Genomic DNA, 25,408 nt, shown 5'->3' with positions numbered 1-25,408 from the left:
TCCCAGGTGCTAGAATTACTACTTTCTCCTCCAGTTACAGTTATCTATTTTCCCATTTAACTGGCTGCCCCTTGGGCTGGATCTTTAATCTGCCTATTGAGCAACAATTATTTTAAATTTGAAGGATTCAAAATTGAGTTTGATTTTTTATATTACCGTTGGGGTTTCGAGCGTAATATACAGTGACCTTTTCTTTGTAATTGTGATTCTTTCATTCCTGTGCGCACCGTTCCCCCTCTACCGAACTGAGCAAGAGGTGCACTGTATCATTTTGTTGCAATCCTCTTGTCATTTCAGCTGAACCGCAGTGCAGACTTCAACCAATCCCCATCACATTTACTCCCAGCTTTCAACACACACTGCAATTACTGTATGGCAAAGCACCGGAGCATTAAGTTAGGTATCCCAATGTTTAATTAGTTTTGCTGTCCTGCCTTTTGACTTGAAATATTCTATTGTTTTTCTTAATCCCCTCCTGCCACTGAATATGTTAAATGTATTGACTCTCAGATGGACATTAAGCAAATTCCGTCAGAGCTATGAGAATCCAGTGGGGCTTATTCATCTCAGTCATGCGATTGAAAAACAGGTGAATTAAAAGCTTTATAGCAAACACGCTGCTGCTTTCAGCTGGATTTTATAGCTGGAATATCTGGTACTATATTTTTGATAGTCACCATGTAAAAAAAAGAAAAGGAATCCAAGTAAAATCAATTGGGGTTCGTCCTTGATAATTTAAGTAGAAATAGCCATGTTAGTCCAGTTGCGATCGTGCAAGTGAGTACTTCAGTATTAGGTGATTTTTTTAATTTGGACTAAAAATTATCACCTGCCTTAGATGGCTATTTTTTTTCTTCCTTTTTTACACCTGCGTTAAACTCATGGAATATTGCGTAAATCAGTATCACTGTCCTGAGGAAGGGAGAGAACTCTTGACAGCTTGTCTTATAATATCTATTGTTAGTCCAAATACAAAAGGTGTCACCTGGTACTGAAGTACTCCTTGATAATTCTAATGTACTCCTTTCGCATTGGTTTTGCCCAGTGTGGCAGCCTGGGAGATTTAATCCCTCATTTCCTCCCTAAACTACAGTATGTTATATTTTAGTGTCTTTTTCTATATTTCAGTATATTTTATTTAAATATATATATATATATATATATATATATATATATATATATATATATATATATGCAAGAGAAAAAGAAGAAAAAGAGAAAAAGAAGCCCAAAACGATAGCACTCTGGTATACCGTATGCAATATCAAAAGTACATTTTATTTATTAGATGTCACAAAACAGAATAAAAGATAGCACAGAATTTTAAAACATGGCATAGATCCCCTGTGCGTAAACTGTATAATGTTTCTAGTTACAGTCCTGTTCGTAACCTACCCCTCAGCATCCTCACCTTTCAATGGACAACATGCCAAGGTTTCCAGGGTAACCTTGACTGGATCAGCATTTCCCACACATACCCAGCCTCCTTTGCGACATGTATACATTGACATGAACGTAAGTTGTAAATTATTAGTGACAAATGCCAAGTAATGCTAAGCCTTCCCCGTGCCTCTCCATGTGAAGACTTAGGCCGAGTCCATAGAAGGACAGGCCGCGCTGAGCCGTGCGGACGCTCCGCGCTGAGCCCCTGCATCCTCAATGAGAATGCCTTGAGAGGGGGCTCACGCGAGCGTCTGCAGGCGTGCTGAGGCGCTGGATTTTTCAGCCGACAGCCAAGCTGTTTTTCAGAGCGCTGTCGGCTGAAAACATCCAATCCGCGCGGAGCAGCGTCAACGTCATGGCGCCGTGACGTCGGCGCCGAGACGTTGACGTCGGTGCGTCGCAGGCGGTTGGCCCAGCTACATCACTGCCCCGCCTCCCTCAGTCTCCCCCCGCCTCCGATCGCGCCCGCTGGCTCGCCTGCATGGGCATGAAATTGCGCAGATTTCAGCAGGCGAGCCTCAGCGTCAGCGCGCCTCAGCCCTGCTACCCCCTCTATGGCCCCAGCCTTAGGATGAATTTGCCCTGCCTCCTACCTGGTGAATTTGATACATTTCTGTAACTGCAGATGTATCTCTCTCTCTATATGTATATATTGGGGAGTGGTCACTTAAAATAGCTGGTGTGCTTTATAGAGCACATTGATCCAGCTCTGATTTGGGGTTTTGCGCCCTATCCGGTGTCAATGGCAGTTAACGGTGGATCAAGTGCAATACCCCGAATCAGAGGTTGATGACGTCCGGCGTACATATCAAGGAGAAAGGGGTGAAATTCTAAAGCAAATGTGCCATCGGTATCAAACAAAACAATGCATTGAAAGAAAAAGGATTTTTCAGGAATCTGTGGTGAGATTTCCCCCCTGAAATTGTACCCTATTTACTTTGAAACATACATTTTATAACATTTGGTATGTGCAGTATGTGGACAAGTGTATGCCGGTCCGCTGCTGATTTAGAATTTCACATCATTTTGAGTAAGAGTAAAACACGGCAGCTCTGTGGAGTAATAACAGGATGTGTCCTGTGTGCACTTTACTTAAATTCTAACCTCCAAAATACTTGCCCTCAATTTTGTTTTATGAATGAAGAATGTATTGGGACTCTGTGGATCTCCAGTCCACTTATCCTATGTATATGCAATAGCTGTGGCTTTTATTTTAAAACGAAATAGGGTTATTCATTGTACCTGTAACCCCCTGTAGGGATTATTAGGACCTTAAGGGGTTAACTGTGTGGGCTTACACAGAGTACAGCCCCTTTCCCTGGTCACACGGGGCTGCAGTGACAGCAGAAGTTAAGCCCCACCCCTTTCTTGCCCCAAGACAGGGACTTCAGACCGGGGTATAAATAGTAGGAGAGAAGATTCTGGAACTCAGGTTCCAAGGAGGAGTGAAAGTTGGAGGCGCCTCTGAGTTAAGTAATGTAAATAGGTTTCCAGTAAGGGGGTATATAATGTACATAAATATATCCCCGTTTGTTGTTTTGCAGTCAGGGAAGTGGCCCCTGAAGTATGGTCCATGGCCATGAGAGAATGGGTACAGGTTCCCATAGCATGTGTCCCTTAGGGGGATGAATCAACAATGATAAGAAGTCCACTATACAGTATCTGGATAACGATCCCGAGGGAGTTAGTTGTAGTCAATGGATAAAGAGACATCCCCTGCTACCTCAGCACCAGAGAGCTACAGGTGAGGTATGCAGGAAAGAGTGCAGGGATGAGGATCACCCAGCTAAAGTAAGTAAGGGTACCTGTGACATGGAGATATATCAATGTGATAGTCACTTAAGAAGGTAACAATGTGGCTCCCACCCCAGTTCAATGAAAAGCAGCTCCATAGGAATACTAGCATGTATCTGGGGAAGATATTGTATGTGTACAGATTGTGAATAAACGTTACCAGTTTCCATAAGTACAAAGTTCTTGGCGCCCATCATTTTTATCTGCATATACACCCAGTCTGCGTGGACCAGGACCCCTGACAAGGTAACGTATCCTGAGTAACCAATATCACAGACACATTTGAAACCCTTCCAGACCGGCTCCCAGGGAGGTTACATATTTGTCTGTGATATTGGCTACTCAGGATACGTTATTGTGCCAGAAAAAATCTCGTCAACAAGACATTGCTTATCCTAGATAATGCCCCATGCAGCCAGTAAAATAAGGTGATGTGTGTGATAATGTGAGGGTGGTATACCTCCCTAAAAACACAACTGCCTTGAGCCAACCCATGGTTCAAGGAGTGATTGCCACCTTCAATGCTCATTACCCAAGGAAAGCTTTTCTCCAACTCATACAAGGAACTGATGGGGAGGACAAGCCTACAATACCAACAGCAGAAACAAGCACATCCGGCCGTCACCATGGTACTCACACCCTGATTAAACTTAGCTTCACATGTGGCCATAGCTGAAGAAAATGTACTGTACTGCCCAGGAAGTTTGCTGATGCTAATGCCTGGTTTGTTTGGCTATGCACTTAGAGGACCTTGGTTTCTGCTGCGATCCACTGGTGTTAGGGGTATCGCCCATGTCAGAAGGAATTGAAAAGAGCTACTTGACAAAAGGAGAAGGTCTGTATTTTCCTTAGACATGCTGCCTAAACAAAGTTACCAAAAAGTCTACACAAAACTGTCTTTCAACAATCACAACACTTTCTTTAGAATTTAAAAAATGGAAATAAAAAATATAATTAAAAAAAAACCACAAACGTATATTGAATGTTACCAACACTGTGTGCTAGGTTAAACCAACCAGCATTGACAAGCTAGTATACTAGCAGAGAGGAGACAAAGGTCAAATTGTGTTATCTGTATGCTAATTACATTACAACAAGAAACAAAGAAGTCCAGAGCAACATCCAATGTGACAAAAAGAAACATATATATATCTCTTGAAAAAGGGTCATTTAGTTAAACCCTTTGGCCAAAGCATTTAAGCCTGCGAGCCACATCAAGGCATGACCAAATTCGCAGGTCCTAACACTAACTGATTAAAATTCTTATTTTCCTCTATTATTAGAGGAAGAATGGTCCTGGCGTTGAACCTGTCACAACCAGCTGCATGAAAAGAAAACCTGCTTACTTGGAAAGTATATAAACCTGCCTCAGAATTTGACTAATGTTGATTAAATCTACAGACCAGTATAGGTTTAACTGGTCTACTAAGAATCCTCAACCATCTTGGGATTACTCTGTTTTATCACTCCATTACTAGTTCGGTTCCAGACTTCTGGTTAATTTCACTCTGACTGTCCAAACGGAATGTTCTATTCTGCGGACCAGTACAATAGTTACTGGCCCTTTAAGAACCCTCTACCATTTGTGGGTTGCCACCTATGTGACCATATAGATCCATTAGGCTATTCATTTAAGATAGTACTTTGTATGTCACATGACTATGAGTCTTTGATCTCCTAATCATCTATTCCCCTCCGTAAGATGTTTTAATATTAATGTGGACACCTCTTTCAACCAGCCAGGGTTAACCGCGTTTATTGGCAGCGGTTACCACAGCAACCGCAGCCCTATAAATACTTTCCCCATACTCACTACACTTACCTTTGAAAAAGCTCATACTTGCGTGAAATGTGCGTCAGGTGATTGTGTCGGAGTGACGTCACCATGCGGAAGTACCTGCGGGAGAAGTGAACACTGAGGGCTGAGACGCAACAAACACAGGCTGATTTAACATACAGATAACTAGAACCAGCATTATAACTTATTACCCGTTGGGGCCACTGCCGTCAGTACTCTGTATATACTTTATATGTGTTTTGTTACATGTTACAAACTTAACTTACTCAAATTTAACAAACAACTAATATATGTGCTAATATATCTTACGACATTTGCAGCTATTTTTTCACTGCGTCTCACTGTTGCATTTAATCATATATTAAGCTAGAAGGATTTCTCTGGGCTATCAGCCTCATACTAGCTACACTGTAATTCTTGTTATAAGAGGCTATAATTGGATGCGGTCTTTGAACCGTGCTTCGGGACACTTGGTAGAGTGTGCCTCTATATACAGCGTATTAACATTATAGATACAACTTAGTGCAGACAGATATCTACATAAGCACAGGCTAATACATATGTAGCAATATCTTTTGACTTTGTCACTTACATCCAGAGTAATGGATACAATATATCCCTTATAACTACAGAGGCTCAGCTGGGATTGATTTACTGGCAATGATCATCTTTAAAATGTGTTTCAGAATGTAGCAAATTTATGTACCAGACACAGCCAGATGTTGGTGAGATACGATATATTTAGCCATATATTTCCTTTCCTCGTATTTGTAGGGATGTACATTGTACCCCTATTAAATTAGGGGACATCACTGTATAGATTTTTGCTGGGATATGCGATACAGACAACATATATTAATAAATACAAATATGAGACCAATTGGGATTTAGACCCATACGTCATCACAAACAGCAGTACGCATGGTGTATGTTGATACAATACGCTTGATAATAGAGAGAAATGCTGCACACCTCAAAATAGAAAAATTGATACAGTTACCGGTGCTCCAGTGTTAGAACGAAAGCCTGCAGTCAGTCCTGGATATATCAACAAAGGAACATAGGGCACAACGGTAGGCCCATAATATCAGCCACATGTTCTATCAACCAACCTTTAGCGGTCTTCATTTGTTTTCCTCTGTGCCCAGGACATACTTGAAACGAGAGGTAACTCTCAATGTATTACTTCCTGGTAAAATATTTTATAAATAAATACCTTTCTCCAACCTTTGGTAATTAAAAGCAAATCTTACATAAAGGACACTTTTGATTTTCTTAACAAAATACGCACAGTGCCCCTGAATGGTAAGACCATCACCATGGTAACTATGGATGTAACTAATTTATACACCATAGTCCCTCATGATAGTGGTTTAGATGTCATTAGACAAAACCTTATCAATTCCCATAAATCAAATCCACCTGTGGATTATATCATGCTCCTCCTGCATTTTGTTTTATATAAAAATTACTTTAAGTTCGAAAAGACTTTTTATTTGCATACAGCAGGGACGGCCATGGGCAGCAATGTGGCCCCTTCCTACGCTAATTTATATATGACTGACTTTGAGGAGAAATTTATTTATCCCATTGAGCATTACAATAAGATGTTATTCTATTGTAGATATATTGACGATCTGCTATTCCTTTGGGAAGGTACAGAGGAAGAACTTATCAATTTTTTTGATTATCTAGATGGGCTGAATACCACAGTAAGATTTACAAAAAATTGGAGCACTTAACAGATTTCGGATCTAGATGTGCTACTAACATATGAAGATGGAATACTCCATAGTGATCTGTATAGGAAGCCCACAGATAAAAATAGCACTTTACATGCTTCCAGTTTCCATCCAGAATGGCTGAAACAAATGTTACCATTCTCTTAAAAAATTAGAGCTACACGCATAATAGATAGGCCTACTAAATTGGAGGATACTCTAAAGGAGATTGAGGAGAGATTTGTTGAGAGGGGACACAACAGGTCTGAAGTCGTTACAGCTTTTAACATAACCCCACAAACAAATCCTAAAAGTGATCGTCTCACATTTGTAAGTAAATTTACAACAGCCAGTGGTTTTATTAAACAAACACTTAAAAAGCACTGGAAAGTACTACAGACTGACGATACACTGAAAGATGTCTGTAGGGATTTCCCACGTTTTGCTTATAAACGTGGAGAAAATCTTAAGGACATTCTTATTAAGGCTGATAATGAGAAACATTATATCACTCCACATTTCCTGAGTTCACCAAAGGCAGGCTGTTATAAATGTTATGGATGTAGCATTTGTAACAGTCTGAACACTGGAGATAAGTTTTACCATCCTAGAAGTGGCAAGTTGTTCAATATTAAGGAACGTATCACCTGTACTACCACGAACATAATCTACATGATCAAATGTCCTTGTGGACTATGTTATATTGGTAAGAGCAATCGTATGCTCAAAACTAGATTTATTGAACATAAGAGTAAAATCAATAATCGTGCAGAGGATACCGCTCTTATTAGACATTGCTCTGAATTTTGTCGCCCTATATCATCATTAAAACTAATGGGCATTGAACATATTAAAAAAGCAAGGGCAAGACTGGGAAAGGATGTTTTATTATTACAGCGTGAATCCTTCTGGATTCACACTTTAGACACTGTATTTCCTAATGGACTGAACGACTTTTTGTCATTAGGTTGTTTCATTGAGGAAAGATAAAATCACTTCTCCCATAGGCTGCTGCAACTGCTTGCTGTATTAGCTAATAGTATACGAACTGTCATGTCATTATTCCTCTGGGGCTATGTAGTTCAAAAAATTGACAAAGACCAACCTTTTTTAACTTTTTATTATTAATCACTTTTCACAGTAAGACAATATGTTAGCAGCTTGTTCATGTAGTGGTGTGCTGACTTATCCCCCCCTTTTTTTCCCTTTTTTTCAAACATCGTGGACTTCTGAAATTGATATGCTAAATCCGTTGTGCCCTATGTTCCTTTGTTGATACAATACGCTTAGCAGACTATAAACGCATTGTGAGCTATATAGCTTTATTTCAAAATAGTAGCTCTTGATATTTACTGCCATATCTTAGCTTTGGCACGACTCTGTGCCTTTAGTTCGTTAGGCTGGAGTTACTTACCTACCAGGCTTTATGCTTTAAAAAATTGATATACCCTATTGTATACTATATTTAAGAATACGCTGATTAAAGGAGCTATGTCAGATTGAAAGCTATATTCCTTTATGGGCAGTTATCCTGATTTGATTAGACAGGGATCCTTCACGGAATATTATGAGCTACTTGGCTGCTCTAACGGTACTTGAATTATAAAGCGTTTTATAGGTTGCTTTTCTTTAGGGACAGGTCGTTGGCTTGTATACCTGATCCCTCTTTCCATATTTTTTTTAATACTCATTAAAAGGGTTTTAATATTCTTATCATTAAACACATTTTCACACAGTGAGTGCATTCCGTAGGGCACTTTCTCTTTTCCTTTGCCTTTTGGGTATCTGTGTGCTAAGTACGTTACCCATCATAGGTAACAGTGTTAAACCAACTAGAACGTATTAGCTACTATACTAGCAGAAAGTAGATGGCGCTCTCTCTGTGCCAAAAAGAAACAAATGGAAGGAATGCAGAGGAAAACAGAGGTAAGTATAATAAAAAGTTATATAACCAAAAACGTGTAATGTAACAAAGTACCTGTATAACAGCTTGCGTTGAAGTGATGCATGGAGCAGTCCAGGTATGCCCAGAAAGAAGAGGTCCTCACTGCTTCCACTGCGCACCTCGTTACTTTCCTCCTATGTACTCACTGTCTCCCCAGTCACTGCTTCGGCACTATTCTCTAGCCTGACAGCATTTTCATGTGATGGTGCACATACATCATGATGTCATTACGCTATGTCTCACTAGCCGCTATGCATTCCAAGGCTAACCGCTTCTGCAGGGGTTCCTATCAGTATGCCAACCACTTTAATCGACAACGGTGTAATGAAACAACTGGGTGTTAAAACAACTGTGTAGCAACATTGGGTAGTATACTAGTTGGAAGGAGATAGTGGACTATCTGTATGCTAACCACATTACCCTACACCAATGTCATGAAAGCAGCAGTCCAAGCTGCCATTTTTTTCTTATAATTTTTCCCCTTTAATATGCGCATCAATGCAATCCACATAATGATAAGTAATTAGCTAAGTTGCTGATCAATCCGTTCTCCTATGATCGATCGGCAAAGATTCAGCTCAGGAGTTCACTAAATGGCTGTCAATGCAGCAGAAGAGGACCAAAGATGCAAAGTTCTGTGGGGATGATCATGTGACCATGCAGTCACTAGATACAATTGGTACACTGCCAGAGAGGGCAGGGCTCAAAAAGGGGTCTGCAGCTTTAAACCAACTAGCACTGATTGACTGTTATACTAGCAGAAAGGAGAAACTAAGAGAGAGGTCAGGCGGTTCATTAAACATGTGACTAGTAATCTTCAAAATATAATTATAGTAAAATGAATATTAAATGTAATATATTATATCAATAATGTATAAACTGTAGATAAGGGATTAGGGACTCAGTAACTCCAGGGTTCCTCCCTCTTTCTGCCTCCCTTCTGTAGGATCTGGCCTGTGGCTCTCTGACCCTTTCCTCTGCTTTCTTTCTGTCTGCACCACAAGCACCAATAAGAGCATTACTGGTTTGTGTCAGATATATGCAGTTAAAATAATAAAAATAAAAGAGCCCTACGTGCCACAGGGATATTATATATTTGTTTTAATGCTTTTCCCCCCTAATATATACTGTGATTTTAATTCACTTTGTGATTAAGTTAGGAGAACCTCTTATAAATCTGCAAGATCTACAATCTATATTAGGGTTCTGAATTGTCTAATAGAATCTGAATAAGTTAAATAGAGAGTTATAATTTCCTACAAATGTGTCTAAATGTTACTTGAGTAGTGTATCAATATTACTGCATGACTCACTAGAAGCTGTGGAACAGATACTATTTGAGAAACAATAGTGACACAATGTATAATTGAACTTAGTCAGTGATAGATAGGAGATGAGACTCCCGAATACCGTGCTCAGCTATGTGGGATTCCTTGTAGAGCTGGATATAGGTAATATATCATATACAAATTGTATTCTAACATCCAGGAAAAAAACGTCTTCTATGACATATATACCGTGTAATTCATGAGTGTAACCCCTTCCTTTGTCGGCAGGACCTGTATCTACAGGTGAAGTCAGTGATAAATATCTGACTACCTAAGAACAGTTTATTGTCCCCTAGGAAGCATATGGGTACATGGAGAGATAAGCCCCGATCCGTAGGTAAACGGGCTGGGGTACTCACGGTTAAAGAAGTAATGGATATTCCTTCGGCGTGCGTCACGCTAATGATCAGCGTATGTAGAAGTCATCAGAGAGGTAGGAGCGGAGCACAGCAGAGTGGATGCAGGGGCTAGACACCAAGGTAGGTAAAAATCCTTTATTCCACGATCAACATCATGGTAGTGGATAGATGAAACTCTCTAATAATTGAATTTATCCTAACCTTTATCTATCTATCTATATATAATAAAACTGAAAAGTATTTGATTGTTAGTAGATGTGGGGAATCTCATTGGTCCGTCGGTCCACCCGCCCCCCCACAACTCTCATTGGCCAAGAGCTAAGCTCCACTATGACACACACACACATTGGTCCCTCGGTCTGCCGCCTCCCCCACAACTCTCATTGGCCAAGAGGTACAGTGACATCACTGACACACCTACTCCACTGTCACACACTCACACTGCCACACCATACCCCCTGACACTGTCATCTCAGACTATCACCCCTGCGGAGTCACACACTGACCTTGGTAAATGTAATCCACCTCAGACTATCAACCCTGTATAATTTTTCTCCTTATAATTTTTCTCCTCCCTCTGGCTTCCCGCCCGTTCCCTTCATCATCACCCTGTCGCACCCTACACCTCCGCTAGCTGCACACTCCCTTCCCCGTCATCAACATTTCACGGCCGCCCTCCACACTCCCTTTACGGACGCTCCAAACCCTGGCAACGCACCTCCAACCGCAACACAATTTTAAAAATTACCATTATTAAAGATTTATTTAACACACTTCAGCGACGCTCAGCATCATGCTAAAATGGCCGTATTCCCCCCTTCACTTCGCGCTCTGGATCATGCTAAAATGGCCGTATTCCCGCCTTCACTCCTAGCACTGCATCATGCTAAAATGGCCATTGTACCCGTCTTCATGCACAAATACATACCCGCCCACTCACAAAATTAGACCCTTCACACGTTCTCCCCCTTACTTACTCAATCACAATTTTTGAAAATATACGCTCACATACAATTACACTCTGCGCTCAAGACAATGCAACTATTGTAAAATAACACCATTACCAACAAATACATTCATAATTGTCCCCCTTCCTCAATCTACATCTCCGTTCAAATGGCCGCCTTCCCGCCACCAACCCTTCCCTCCCCGGCGCTTCCTTCCCTCCCCGGCGTCCCTCCGCTCACCTTAACCACGGCACTCCCTTAGCTCCCCAAAAATCAATTCCCTCACTGGTGCTCCCATACCTCCGGTCACCTTCACCATGGCACTCACTTACCTCCCCGCCACTCACTTACCTAGCCGGCACCGGCACTCACTTCCCTTCCCACCCTGTCTCTCACCCACCCACCCTCCCACCCTGCCTCTCACCCAAACCCTGTCTCTCACCCACCAAAATCTCTCACCCACCCAGCCTCCCACCCTGGCTCTCACCCACCCACCATACCACCCTGTCTCTCACCCACCCACCCTCATACCCTGTCTCACCCATGTCTCTCACCCACCCACCATCCCACCCTGTCTCTCACCATCCTTCCACCCTGTCTCTCAAAGTCTCCCACCCACCCTCTCACCCTGTCTCTCTCCCACCCACCCTCTCACCCTGTCTCTCACCCAACCCTGTCTCTCAAATCCCACCCTGTCTCTCAACCCTGTCTCTCAACCCACACTCCCACCTTGTCTCTCAACCCACCCTGTCTCTCACCCATCAACCCACCCTCCCACCCTGTCTCTCACCCACCCTTTCTCTCAACCACCAACTCAACCCTGTCTCTCACCCACCCTGTCTCTCACCCACCCACCCTGTCTCTCACCCATCCACCCTCCCAACCTGTCTCTCACCCACTCACCCTTTCTCTCAACTCACCCTGTCTCTCATCCACCCACCCACTCTGTCTCTCATCCCACCCTGTCTCTCAGCCCCCCCCTGTCTCCCACCCTGTTTCTCACCCACCCACCCTCCCTCAATAGATGTCCATTTTTTTTCAGGAACCCAGAACAACACATCCCCCATGTTCAACGGACGAAAGACAAGAAGAGGGCCTGGTAATGTTAGAGAGGAGAATGCCACAGTAGAAACAGAAGATGAATCAAACGCACACAATAATAAATCAGTTTCAACTAAAAGAAAATCATATTCCTACATAAGGGACTCTCTTTCTCACCCACCTCTAGCCCATATACTTTCCAATTAGTTCCAGACATTAATCCATTTGCTAGAAAGTTACTTTTGCACAAATAATTAAAAAACAAAAAAAAGGGAAACCCAACGGTTAAAGAACAATGGCCTTTAAACCGTGGGGTGAAAAGATATGCAATATGTAAGGGACTTAAGCTCGCTATTGGGTGACAATATGAAGGATGTGGGCATGGGACCTGTCACTGTGTTTGAAACCGCAAAGTAATTACCCACCCGCTAAGGAAACGAGCTCAGACATTGATGTTTTTGTAAAGTTAGCAACTAAAGACATAGAAAGTATGTATTCATATAATAGAAATAACAAGTTGAATGAAAGAGAAAGTAAGGCCCTAAAAAGAACAGAAAAAATAATTATATCAATTAAGCCCGTTGACAAAGGAGGGAACATTGTAATAAAGAAAACCAAAAATGACATAAAAGAAAATCTTAAATGATTAAATGACAAGTCCTGATATATTACTCTGCAAGGAGATCCAACAACATACATATAATAACAAGACTTAACTATTACTAGGTCAGGTAAAAAGAATAAGAAGCGCTAATTCTAAAGTGATGTGTGCACTATTGTGTGTATAATACCTATTACCCTAACAATCCGCAGGAATATAGGGGCAGCCTATGATATGACTCTGACCACCTAGTCAGAGATATGTGAACGTGTGAAAGAAATGTATATCACTGGCGCCTATGAATGCATATAAAATGAATAAAAAATAAATAGTAAATAATATACAACCCGGACTGGGGGGGTCCGGGAGGAGAGAGGGGGGGGGGCAGATAGATCAGGTGCACAATACAACACACACCCACACATACGTACATACACACACTTCTCCCCCCCTACTTTTTGGAGGTGGGGGAAGCTCAGCCCCCAGTGCTGATAGGCTCACCAGCGCACCACTTGACGCATCACCGCTCGGGATCACAATCCTCTTGCATCCCCTGGCGGCTGACGCATCACAGTGCGTAGTGAGCCTTGCAGCGAGGAGGGACTGGGGCCGGCTCGGGAGGAAGTCATGAGCAGGGGAGTGACGCGCACGCCCCCGCGCACACCGTCGACCGCAGATGGTCCTCAGCCTCAGATCACTTACCTTGGAAAATCTGGGGCAATCTCCCAATAAACTGCAACATTTCTGTGAGATTTCTGCAGCCAGACTAATGGCCCATTGGATTAACACAGCGGGAGACCCTGCAGTCCCATTCAAACTGAATGGGACTGCATTGACCCCCGCTGTGTTAATCTGATGGGCTATTAGGAATCTCACAGAAATGTTGATGCATGTTGAGGCATTTACTGTGAGATGCCTTAGTTTTTACCCAGCCAAGTGATCGGATACTGCTGGCTGCATCTGTATTACAATGTGTGCTCACTCACAATGACTTCCTCTGCATGAATACATTTTATCAGCAAACACGAGGAACTGCAATGGGAACTACATGTGCCCCCTGCACAGCTATATTTGGGCAAGTGGGAGGCCTGCAGTGTGTTTGGTGATGAACTAAGTCACTATACACAATATATTGATCTATGGACTAGATATACAGATGCCGTAGTCATAATATGGAAAGGTACTAAAGATCAGTTCCTGCAGATGGTGAAATGATTAAATAACCACGATCACAGCCTGAGACCCGCTGATGAAATTGACTCACCAAAAAGATCTCATTTTTAGACCTACAAAAACAAAGAGGGGAAGATGATCACTTACAAACGCCGATATATCGAAGAGAGATCACAACTAATAGCATTTTACAAGCACCCCGTCAGCATACCCCACTCCCACCCCCTCCAACTCAAGTCAGCGGGATATCCCTCTATGTGTTATTTATATTATTTGCGACTACCAAGAGAGTTTAGAATATGCACGAGAAGATAGTGATCGACTGTATTAAAAGCAGCAGAGAGGTTGAGTATGATTAGTCGGAGAAAATGGACTTGGGATTTTGCTTCATGTTATTTATTTATTTATAAAATATTTTACCAGGAAGTAATACATTGAGAGTTACCTCTCGTTTTAAGGTATGTCCTGGGCACAGAGTTAAGACAAATAATACATGGTTTCCAAATACAGTTACATAAATGAGCAGGGTATACATTATATACAAGACATTGCATGCACAGTTAGAGATAATATATGTTATGGGCATATGAAACAGTTACAGACCAGATTAAAAGGTGAGGCAGTCTTAGATTTGAAAGAACTTAAACTGGTGGTGGATGTGAGAGTCTCTGGTATGTTGTTCCAGTTTTGGGGTGCACGGTAACAGAAGGAGGAACGGCCGGATACTTTGTTGAGCCTTGGGACCATGAACAGTCTTTTGGAGTCTGATCTCAGATGATAAGTGCTGCGTGTGGTAGGGGCTACCACATGTCATGTAGATCATTGGCTACTTTAGTGAGCACAGTCTCTGTTGAGTGAGCTGTACGAAAGCCAGATTGTAAAGAGTCAAGGAGGGCATGGGAATTCAGAAAGTTTATCATACGGGAGAACACTGAGATGTTCTAGCAATTTGGAGGCAAACGGCAGGAGCGATACAGGGAGGTAGTTACTGTACTAAGGCATGCAGGGTCTAGGTTGTTTTTGAGAATAGGTGTAACAAATGCATGCTTAAAGGAAGAGGGGAAAGTGCCATAGGGCAGGGAGGAATTGAAGATGTGGGTAAAAGTGGGGACTAAGACAGAAGTAAGAGATCTAATAAGGTGTGAGGGTATGGGATCAGGAGAGAGCCTGTGGTAGAGGGAGAAGAGAAGATCAGCTTAGAAACTTCCAACTCTATTACAGGAGAAAAGGAGTCAAGAGGGGAATATGGAGGTATAGGTAGAAGCCGAGAGGAGGGGAAGGAACAGAAGGAATCTCCCTGTGGGTAGCAGCCTTTAAAGAAGTTGACGAATGCTTGAGGAGAAGTGAAAGAAGGATAGGAAGTGGGAAGAGAAGGTCGGCGAAGGGAGTCAAAAACAGAGAAAAGGCAGCATGGATTGGAGTTGTGTGTGTTGATGAGTGAGGAAAAGTAGTGTTATTTGGCCATACAGATGATAGCTAAGGCAAAAAGAGTTGATGAGGTCACCAAGTGATAGTGTGTAGGGAGAGAAAAAAAGAGGTCTCAGAACAGAGCTCTGAGGTCCACCAACACACCGATCACCAGATTGCGAAGACGTGTTAGCAACAGAGACTGAAAATGTGCAATGGGAGAGGTAATATGACATTAGTTGCGGATACCAAGAGAGTTTGGAATATGAAGGAGAAGAGAGTGATTGACTATAGCGAAAGCAGCAGAGAGATCGAGTAGGATTAGTAGGTAAAATTGATCATGGGATTTTGCTGCATGTAGATTATTGACTACTTTAGTGAGCAGTCTCTGTTGAGTGAGCTGTACAAAAGCCAGATTGTAAAGGGTCAGCCACTTTGGGCTGCAATAAGATGGGCTTTCAACCTGTACATAGGCATCCGTCTTGACAGGTAGGTGCAACTTCCAGGCTTACCCATTAATGTGCTAGCCAGGCTGCCCCTTCCATCACACTCATCATTAGCTATTACGATGACTGTCTGTTTTTACAAAGTCAATCAATGATCACAGTGTCCCCATATGAGATTTGCATCATGTTACGTTGCGTTTTCAATACTCTTGCTTACTCCTGTAGTAATTATTGCCGGAATGCCATGATGTGATGAGATAACAGGTTGGAGCACCAATTCAAAATTACATTAAGTTCAAGTGAGCACTTTACCTATCAAATACGTTTCACGTAAATCCTATTTTTTGTATTAACGTAATGGCATAATCACTTAACGACTTGAAAATTTGACACTTCTAGCCATTGCCCTGGACATAATATCCAGGGATTGTAACCAGTGTCCCACTTAAATATACCAACACACACTTTTTGCATAAATTAGCCTTGAATGTCTCCCTTTTTTTGTTGTGTATACAAATATTGCACAGAAACGTCCCCCTCACTCCGTTTGCCCCAACCACCACTCCATTTGCCCCCCCCACCACTCCGTTTACCCCCCCACCACCACTCCATTTGCCCCCCCCACCACTCCGTTTGCCCCCCCCACCACTCCGTTTGCCCCCCCCACACCACTCCGTTTGCCCCCCCACCACTCCGTTTGCCCCCCCCACACCACTCCGTTTGCCCCCCCACCACTCCGTTTGCCCCCCCACCAACACTCCCCCCCACCACCACTCCATTTGCCCCCCCACCATTACTCCATTTGCCCCCCCCAACCACCACTTTGTTTGCCCCCCCACCTCTCCGTTTGCCCCCCCCACCACTCCGTTTGCCCCCCCCACCACTCCGTTTGCCCCCCCACCACTCTGTTTGCCCCCCACACCACCACTTCGTTTGCCCCCCACACCACCACTTCGTTTTCCCCCCCCAAACCACCACTTTGTTTTACCCCCCCACCTCACCCCCCATTCATATCTCTCCTTTTTCAGTTTCGTGTCCCCTCCCCGTTTCGTGTGCCCCCCCCCCGTTTCGTGCCTCCCACCCCCCATTTCATATCCCCCCCGTTTCGTGTGTCCCCCTCCCTGTCAGAGGACAGCAACAACCAATGCAATACAATACAAGCTCCCAATGCTTGTATTGCATTGGTTTTTGCCTTGCTGTTCTCTGATTGGGTAAAGTAGGTCATGTGATCTGAAGTCGGAGCTAAAGATTAAAAAGATTTGTTCTCTTGAATCTGAGCGCCGAGGACAGCTCACGGGCACGCGCAGGGGCGACGCTCACGCAGGCCACACACATTGTTGCAATGTGTCTCATCGTGGCGAGCGTGAGCGCCCGTGCCAGCTCAGCGCCACCCTGGACGCAGCCTAAGCCTCTTGATCTCAGCTGCGGTTGTGGAGGACAGAAAGATTACCCAATGAATGCACTCAAATCACAAAGTAAGAAATGATGAGTGAGTTAAAAATACTCTTTAATCAAATATCTGTTTACAATATGTATGACGTTCACATGGTTTAATCTGTATACATTCAACAGAACAAACGTATGGGTATAAGAACCATGTGGTACATGCAAATAATGTGTATGTTGCGTGTGTAGCGGCGATAAAGATGTATTGCCCCTTTAAATGCCACCAAGACTCCTATACAAGGTAATAGCAATATGGTGTTCCTGAACTTGTTCTAATAGTGAAACATATAATCAGAAGCCTGCAACAGTGTTACTTGGTTTATATGTACTTATGTGGCAAGCGTCACCTTAATGGTCCGCTGGTGTGTTGCGGTGACTCAAATTTACAGTGTAAGGGACGCATCTGCCAAATGTACTCATCTGTAAGCAGGCATACTGTTGTTTAGCTCCCCGTCGGCTGTTTGGTGCGGCTCCAGCTTCAATCGAGACAGTGATCGCGTCTACTGGTTCCGCATAGTGACGTCATGCCGTCGGGTGATCACATAGAACTGTACCGTGTTCCCATAGTGACTCTACGTCTTAAAATATATACCTGGAAGACATTACAGTCTCTATTTTATCATTGTTATAATTGAGATATACTATATGTAGCCTATTTCCACTTCTAAGGATTCAGTACTGGTATTAGGCATTATATAACCTCTCCAGTTATTTAGTAATAAGGATTGCAACTCAGTTGTAATATCTACTTCCTTAGAGCTGCATTATCTCTACTGATGGCTCTATAGCTATTAGAGACTTTAGTCTTCTTGTGGTTATTCCAAATAATTACACACTATCTGTAATTAGGAATTGGTGTGTCGTAAGGGAGTGGCCTTGGACATTTCTACCACATTCCTCTGTACATTATATTTTAAACAGATATTTGATTAAAGAGTATTTTTAACTCACTCATCATTTCTTACTTTGTGATTTGAGTGCATTCATTGGGGAATCTTTCGTTTGTTTTGCCAATATTATTCTCATCCCTATTTGCACCCTATCATTACCTTGACTTTATATTGACTGCTACTGACTATCTCTTTGTTACTCAAGCTGATGCGGGAGCTCTCCTCTCTTTCCCCCATTCCTTTTGGATTTCAATTGAACCTTATTATTGAAACATGAATGTGCACGTGGTTAGTAGAAGACCTGGAAGAAGATGGATGTCAGGCTGAATCCCAAACATTGCTTTCGAAAGAGACATATGTCAGACTCACTATCCTGTCTATTTCTTATTATTGCCTTATCTTTAACATCACAACATCAAATCCCTGTGTGCAAACCAAATTATGTTTAAATACTTCAACAAAACAGAATAGTGCTGCAGGGACTTCTCACTAACCATGTTCCATACATTATGAATGGCTGCTGCCAGTTACTGAACGTCCTTGAAAATGCTTCCCATATTTTGTCTCATTTTGCTTCTTTATTGCCTATACAGATATGAGTCCTTGTAATTCTAGGTATGCCCTGCATGCTTTTCCGTTGAAAACGACATCTTCTTTGCCACTTCCACAATTACAGATCATACAGTAATGCTGCCCTGATGATCGTCTTTGCTTCCTCCTGGAATTCATGCTGTTGTTGTTCCCCTTTCCTAACTCCATTGGTGACTGATTATTGATGAATCCCGCGGTCACATGAGATGAGCCCTGTGATGAAACGAACTCCATTAAGGAAGCACGTGCAACCCGTTCTGACTGCCCCTCTCAAAGATTCTTCTCTACAGTAGCTGCAAACAACCCCTGTACCTTGGATCACTGGGACTTTATCCAGAACTCTGTACTCCTCTCTACCCCCTGAAACAATTCTTAGAATTGAATACCCCCTCTTGCTCTTACCCAACGTGTGTTCAGACTAGTTAAGACCTCGCCATTTTCTAACTGTGGTTCCGAATTCTGGGCTCTATGCTATCCACTGACTGGCATTCCCACTGTGTTCACTCAGTATAAATTGCCTGCTCTCTCTTTCCATTGTTTGTACAATATTTTATAACCAGCGGCATCTACCACTGCTGACTTCTTTCACCAGCCAGTTATTCCTGAATATATGGCTCCCAACAAGCAATAGGTAGCCTCTTTCTATATGTAACAGGTGTTCCCCCGCCCTCTGGGAGATTTCACTGTTACCTGGTGTTGTTGTGCTGCTCCCCTGCTAGGCTTACAGGATACTGAGTGTCCGCCGGTGTTAGTTGGGGGTGAACAGGACAGGCTTTAGGGATCTTCCCAGTTCTTCATGGGTGCAGCGCCTCCATTTCCAGCGGGCCCCAGCAGAGCCGGGTGCAGTTCCTGCAGGAAAACCCTCTTGCACTCATCCTGATAATCTGCAGTCTCAGGCAGGAGTATAAAACAAAGGATGGCTCTTTATTCTTCATTCAGCATACCGACATGTACACTCTTTTCTCTCTCTCTCTGGTCCCTGGAATCAACCCCCGGCACTTGAGGCCCCAAAGGTCTATCCTTTGCGCCCTTACCCCCTGGTGAAGTAAGCGGTGATATCCCACTCCCCTGAGGGAGGGGAAGGGAGGTGGCCAGAGTCCTGGCTCTACACTTCCAACAAGGTCTGAGCCCCTGATACGGCAGCACACAGGCCTTAGGCCCATCCCCCTGTCATTCAAGGGAGTTGTTTACTGCTGCAGGAGCAAGGGCATAGATTTAACCCTAACACTGCCTGCGCTAGTACTAGGGCTTATGTATTAGGTAGGGCAGATTAGTAGCCAAGAGGATACATGGCTACACATATTAAGAAGCTGTACATGGGTCCATGTAAGCCACACTTCTAAAATACTTTACCCTAACACCTTCCCACATAGGTATTCAGTAACGTCCCCTCTGGCTGTAACTATTCATTACCTTCTAACTATCCAATTTGTGGGAAGAGGTACAATTCTTTACCTCCACATTCCCTATAGCATCACAGCTATTGCCTAACATTGACAAAAGCATATCATCACAGGTGCAAAACCAACTACTTTATTAATATCTGCAATGGGATATTTGGTAGAATATAGAAATTATAGCTAAGTTTGGCAGCAAAAGGTCGAAACAGCTGTCTGTGAGTAGGGTTACTGGCTACGCACTTTTTTTTAACCCAAGCTGTGCTGTAAAGCGGTGTAAGACGGCAGGCATATGCTTAGAGGGGTCCATGTTAAAATGAACATGAAGGAAAAGGTGACACTGTGTGCTCATGTGCATGTCATTTCCCAGAATCCCTGGCTGCAGTGGAATACAAATACCGTATGGGGAGAAGCAAGGTGCAGACCTGTCTGAGACGTGAATGTGCTCACAAGTGGTATTTTTATTCGCTGCAGCAATTTTACACACAACGCATGATGAGTTTACAATTAAGTTATAAAATATCAACTCAATGTTGAAGAGCAAAGACAGTGATGTCCTCCTTTTGCAAGTGAAGGCGTTCAAATATTTCAGCCGCTGGCCCTGACCACACCAGTGAATCCTGTTATCTATTGGGTGTCCATTGCTCTAGCACGTCATACGATAGAAATGATGCATATACAGTAGAAATATCGTCGTCCATATAACAACTAAGTTGTAATTAGAAAAGGCCACATAGTTAAGAGGAGTATAGAAGAAGACGATGAAGAAGAAGAAGAAGCACTTTCAGAAGTAACATTGAATACAGATTTGTAAATCGAATGAGACAGAAAAAGATACAGTATACAGATGTAGCAGAAGTTGTTGCATCCCCTGGCACACTTCTGTAGGTGCAATAGTGAGTTAGCTCCACCCACTGTTTGCACACAGCTGATTCAGCTGTACAGTATGCCCCGCAGCACTGTACCAACGAGTGCAACAACATCTGCCACATCTGTATATTCAAGGTTCCTTCTGATAGTCCTTCTTCTCCAATACTCTTCTTAACTATGAGTAATTTTCTACGTATAGCTTAGTCATGGAAGGTGGCATGCTAGTTGACCAAATTTGGTACTCCAAGAATTAAAACGCGTACTCAGTGGTTTTCAGCTTATCTACAGTCATAACCGACAGTTTCCAGTACTACATAAAAATGAGTAACCCTCAACTACAGCAGATGCCGTCAATTAACTTGCTAGAGTGTTGCCACAACATTCTCTGGGTAAGTCTGTGTATGGCAGGGGCACAAATTGTATACATCTTAAAAATGCCAGATTAAATTAAAAATACAATAGCTCCATTTGAGTTAATTTCCACATAGTGTACTCCAGTTTTGTACTGTGCAGTTTTAGTCTGGCAATGATACCTGATCTACTTATATTTTTTCTTTGTGGTGTTGGGTATGTTTCCATGAGCTTTTCCTACTGAGATTTGTATAATAGAGAGAATGAAAGATTTGCAATGAGTTCTATGTGAGCTTTGGGAACGGACATATCAGATCACCAGCTTGAAGGACAGGTGTACGGTGTGTAATGTTTCAGGCGTCTTGTTGCAGGATCAATGAGAGTTCAGCTATGCTCTCGTGGCCCTGCATTAATCTGAGCTGTGTAGGCTCAACCAGGGAGCAATATGCAGTAAGTGACCTCGTTGCTTTAGCTTATAGCTGCTACTGGTATATTTCTATCTGTCATTCCCACCTGTGCTCTTCCCTGATCACCTTTGCTACTGGCTGCAGCAGCTGTTATTACAGATGGGACTTCAACTCCATTGCAGTCTCAATTACCTGACCAGCTTCTCTTAGCATACAAGGGCCCTACTCTTCTAGTATACCGGTCCAGATAGATGATGGATAAACAGGACGTATCTGATAGTGTGGGCAGCCGGGAATCTACTGTTGAAGGTAAGATTTAGAGGTTACATGACAACTTTTGGCTGGTGTATAGGTGATCTTGTTTGTAGTCTCCATACTAAGAGATATGTAAGCTGTTGTGAGTGGGGAGCTGAATTAAAATATAATTAGTTCCCTCTTCTTCCTTGGCTGTTACAAAGAGACAATTACAGACATATGTCATCATCCTCTTGTGTTATCAGAGTATGAAAATGGTTCACAGAGTGCCACAGAGGCAGCCCAAGAATGGTGGGAATCAAGTAAACTTGCTGCTGGGACCCAGTAAGTTCTTGAAATATTTATTATTACATAATAATAACCTTATGTATATAGCCCTTTTCTCCTCGTGAGACATAAGGCGCTTCACACATTTAAAGCTAATACTTACAAAAAAAATAAAAGGAAAACATTTAAAGCTATAAAAGAAACCAAGCACAAGATAAAATATAACAAAACTAGGAGGAACAGAATATAGAATTGAGTGATACTGTCAGTATTTAATGATGGATAGTTTGTGGTCCACTCATCAAATGTCTGGGTAAAGAGTTAACGAAGCATATGAGTAGCTCCGTGGCTAACACTATACACCTGATACATAAAGTTTGGCCCCTTGCAGACGCACTTACCAGAACACCCTCTTACTGTCTTTGTATGTTCCTCCTACCCATTACACTGTAAGCTCTTCAGAGCAGGGACTCCTTTTCCTAAATGCTACTTTTATGTCTGAAGTACTTATTCCCATGATCTGTTATTTGTATTATTTGGTATTTATATGATCGTCACATGTATTACTGCTGTGAAGCGCTATGTGCATTGATGGCGCTATATAAATAAAGATATACATACATACATACATACAAGAGTCTTAAGTCTTTTTTTAAAGATGTCCAGAGAGGGGACCTCTCAGACCATATGAGGCAGGGAGTTCCAAAGAGTAGGTGCAGCACGGCTAAAAGCGTGACCCCAAAAGCAGTCAGGGATATTCTGGGAACAGTTAGGAGACCTTTATCTGCCGATCAAAGTGAGGAAGTGGGAGTATAATTCACAAAATAATCTACATAAAAAATGTGGGAGAGCAACAAGTAACTGAGATAGACTGTGAGCATCACAAGCCAATGAGAAAAATCTGTGCCAGTATTGGAGACTAATTGTGGATGTATTGTATTGTTTGTCTTTATTTATATAGAGCCAAAAGTGTACTCAGCGCTTCACAAAGAATACAGTACAGGGAATTATAATAATACAATAAGTGCAGCAAAATCAGACAATAGGAAAGGAAATCCCTGCCCTGAAGAGCTTACAATTAAGAGTTTTGATGGGGAATTTACAGCGACAGTAGGTGAGGGAATAAGTGCTATAGATGGCAGTGCTTGGTCACAATGGGTGGTAGGAGTGACTGGATGAGATCGAAGTTCTGGACAACCCACATCAGATCATGTTATCCCTGATAACAAATATACAAAAGTATATTCTATCTCTCAACCTATTAATCAGAATTGAGCAAACATTCATGTACTCTCATTTATCCCAGATGACAGCAATGTACACTTAGACTGCACTTCTCAAAGTCATCCTATCTTTCCTTGGGACACTTATTCCTCCCTAATTTTCTCCTTCTATTACTACTCCCTTACACTCTAACTTTGCAGCTTAACTTTCCAATGAAAGCTATGAAACAATAGTTATTCTGAGGCCAGAGTCACGTGTGGTATGAATAACCCAGATAGCTTCAACTCGTTCCTGTTACAAGCACAACAAGTACTTTGTCTTTTCTTCACTTTATTGGGGAAAGCATAGATTCACAAAAGCACTTGGGGAAGATGGTGTTGTGAGAGGATGTCTCTAAAGTGAGTGTGCTTGATAGTAGGGAAAGGTGAAAAGGATAAGGCCTTGCCTGTAGAGAGATCACAGAACGTACTCACTCAGCCAATGTTGGAAGTAAAAGGAAGTGTGAGGGAATTCTGGGTAGCAGGAATAGTCTTGGGACAGACTATCTGGAAACAAACAAGAGGGGAGGGCAGAATAGCCCATTCTGAGAAGAATCTCAGAGGTTGCTGTAGCAACTCACTGGCTACCTGCTCACAGGCAGAAAGGGCAACATATTGATACATCACACAGGCAGGGTGTGTGTATGTGGAACAAATGCATGCAGCTGAACTTAAGGAGCTGACAAGCAGAAGGGGGGTCAGGCAGAAATGTGATTCTTGTTCCATGATAATTGGCAAGCGTTGAACATAAAAGTCCCAGGAACATCAAAACTGTCATAGATAGGCTGTACCAATCCTGCCCTCCCTAAACAATCTGGGGATTGATTGTCCAACTTTTTATATTGGCATTAAAGAACTACAAAATGTCCTTGTTTTGAGGAATAGGAACGGAAAATAATTGACCCAGATTGTCCCTAATGGTTTAGAATTAATTGACAGAAATTGGCCATTTAAAGTGCAGAATTGACCAAGAATGGAAAGAAACTAAAGAAAGGGACCACTTGTGTCTTGGAGAAATAACCTAGGGGTAAAAGGCTGACAGGAACCCAGGGAAACTGGAATATATAATCATGCTGAGCAAGATCAAGATATGTCTTATGAATTGTTGAAGACACCAATGTTAACACTCTGACATTTCCAGTACTATAAAACAAGTTTGCATTGGGAGAGGGAAACCATTGTTAGGAGTATTAATGCTCCACAGGTGTATTTGATAATGCCCAACGCATCTGTTGAGGTTGTTGGGTACCCAAGCTATGTATGAAGAGTGATGTGCCTAACGGGTATGCCTGACAGCAGGAACAAAACTCTAAAGAGTGGTGGTAACATTATGTTATGGGCTGGATGGAGGCATTACGGTGCATACATTGTGTGGCATTTAGGGTTACGTTGCAATTTGTCTTGACTGCAATGTATGGAAGGGACAGTGGAACATAGCATGCGGTGCCAACCCTATCAGTGAATGTTATCAATAATCTGAGATATTATATGTATTGCATCAATTGATATATAATCTCAATGTATTGAAAACCTTTCAGCTTCAGCTGTGTGGCTGGACCAATCTCCACCCTATGTAACACCCCCCCCCAAAAAAACTTTAAAGACTCCAGCTGTCAGACATGGCATATGCCAACCTGCTCCACACCCTACATTGAACCTTACCTTCTTG

The 25,408-nt window shown here is 42.5% G+C and overlaps 1 long non-coding RNA gene across 1 annotated transcript; it reads left to right on the top strand.

Moving 5' to 3' along the window:
• Positions 1-215: 215 nt before the first annotated feature.
• Positions 216-5,472, top strand: LOC142472228 (uncharacterized). The gene is made up of 4 exons (XR_012789632.1): positions 216-400; positions 1,373-1,515; positions 3,983-4,072; positions 4,521-5,472. It is a non-coding gene; the product is annotated as an uncharacterized LOC142472228 (long non-coding RNA).
• Positions 5,473-25,408: the final 19,936 nt, after the last annotated feature.

Source organism: Ascaphus truei, chromosome 1, assembly GCF_040206685.1.
Source record: "Ascaphus truei isolate aAscTru1 chromosome 1, aAscTru1.hap1, whole genome shotgun sequence".
Taxonomy (NCBI): Eukaryota; Metazoa; Chordata; class Amphibia; order Anura; family Ascaphidae; genus Ascaphus; species Ascaphus truei.
The sequence above is the reverse complement of the archived record's forward strand: the minus strand, read 5'-3'. Positions and strand labels throughout refer to the sequence as shown.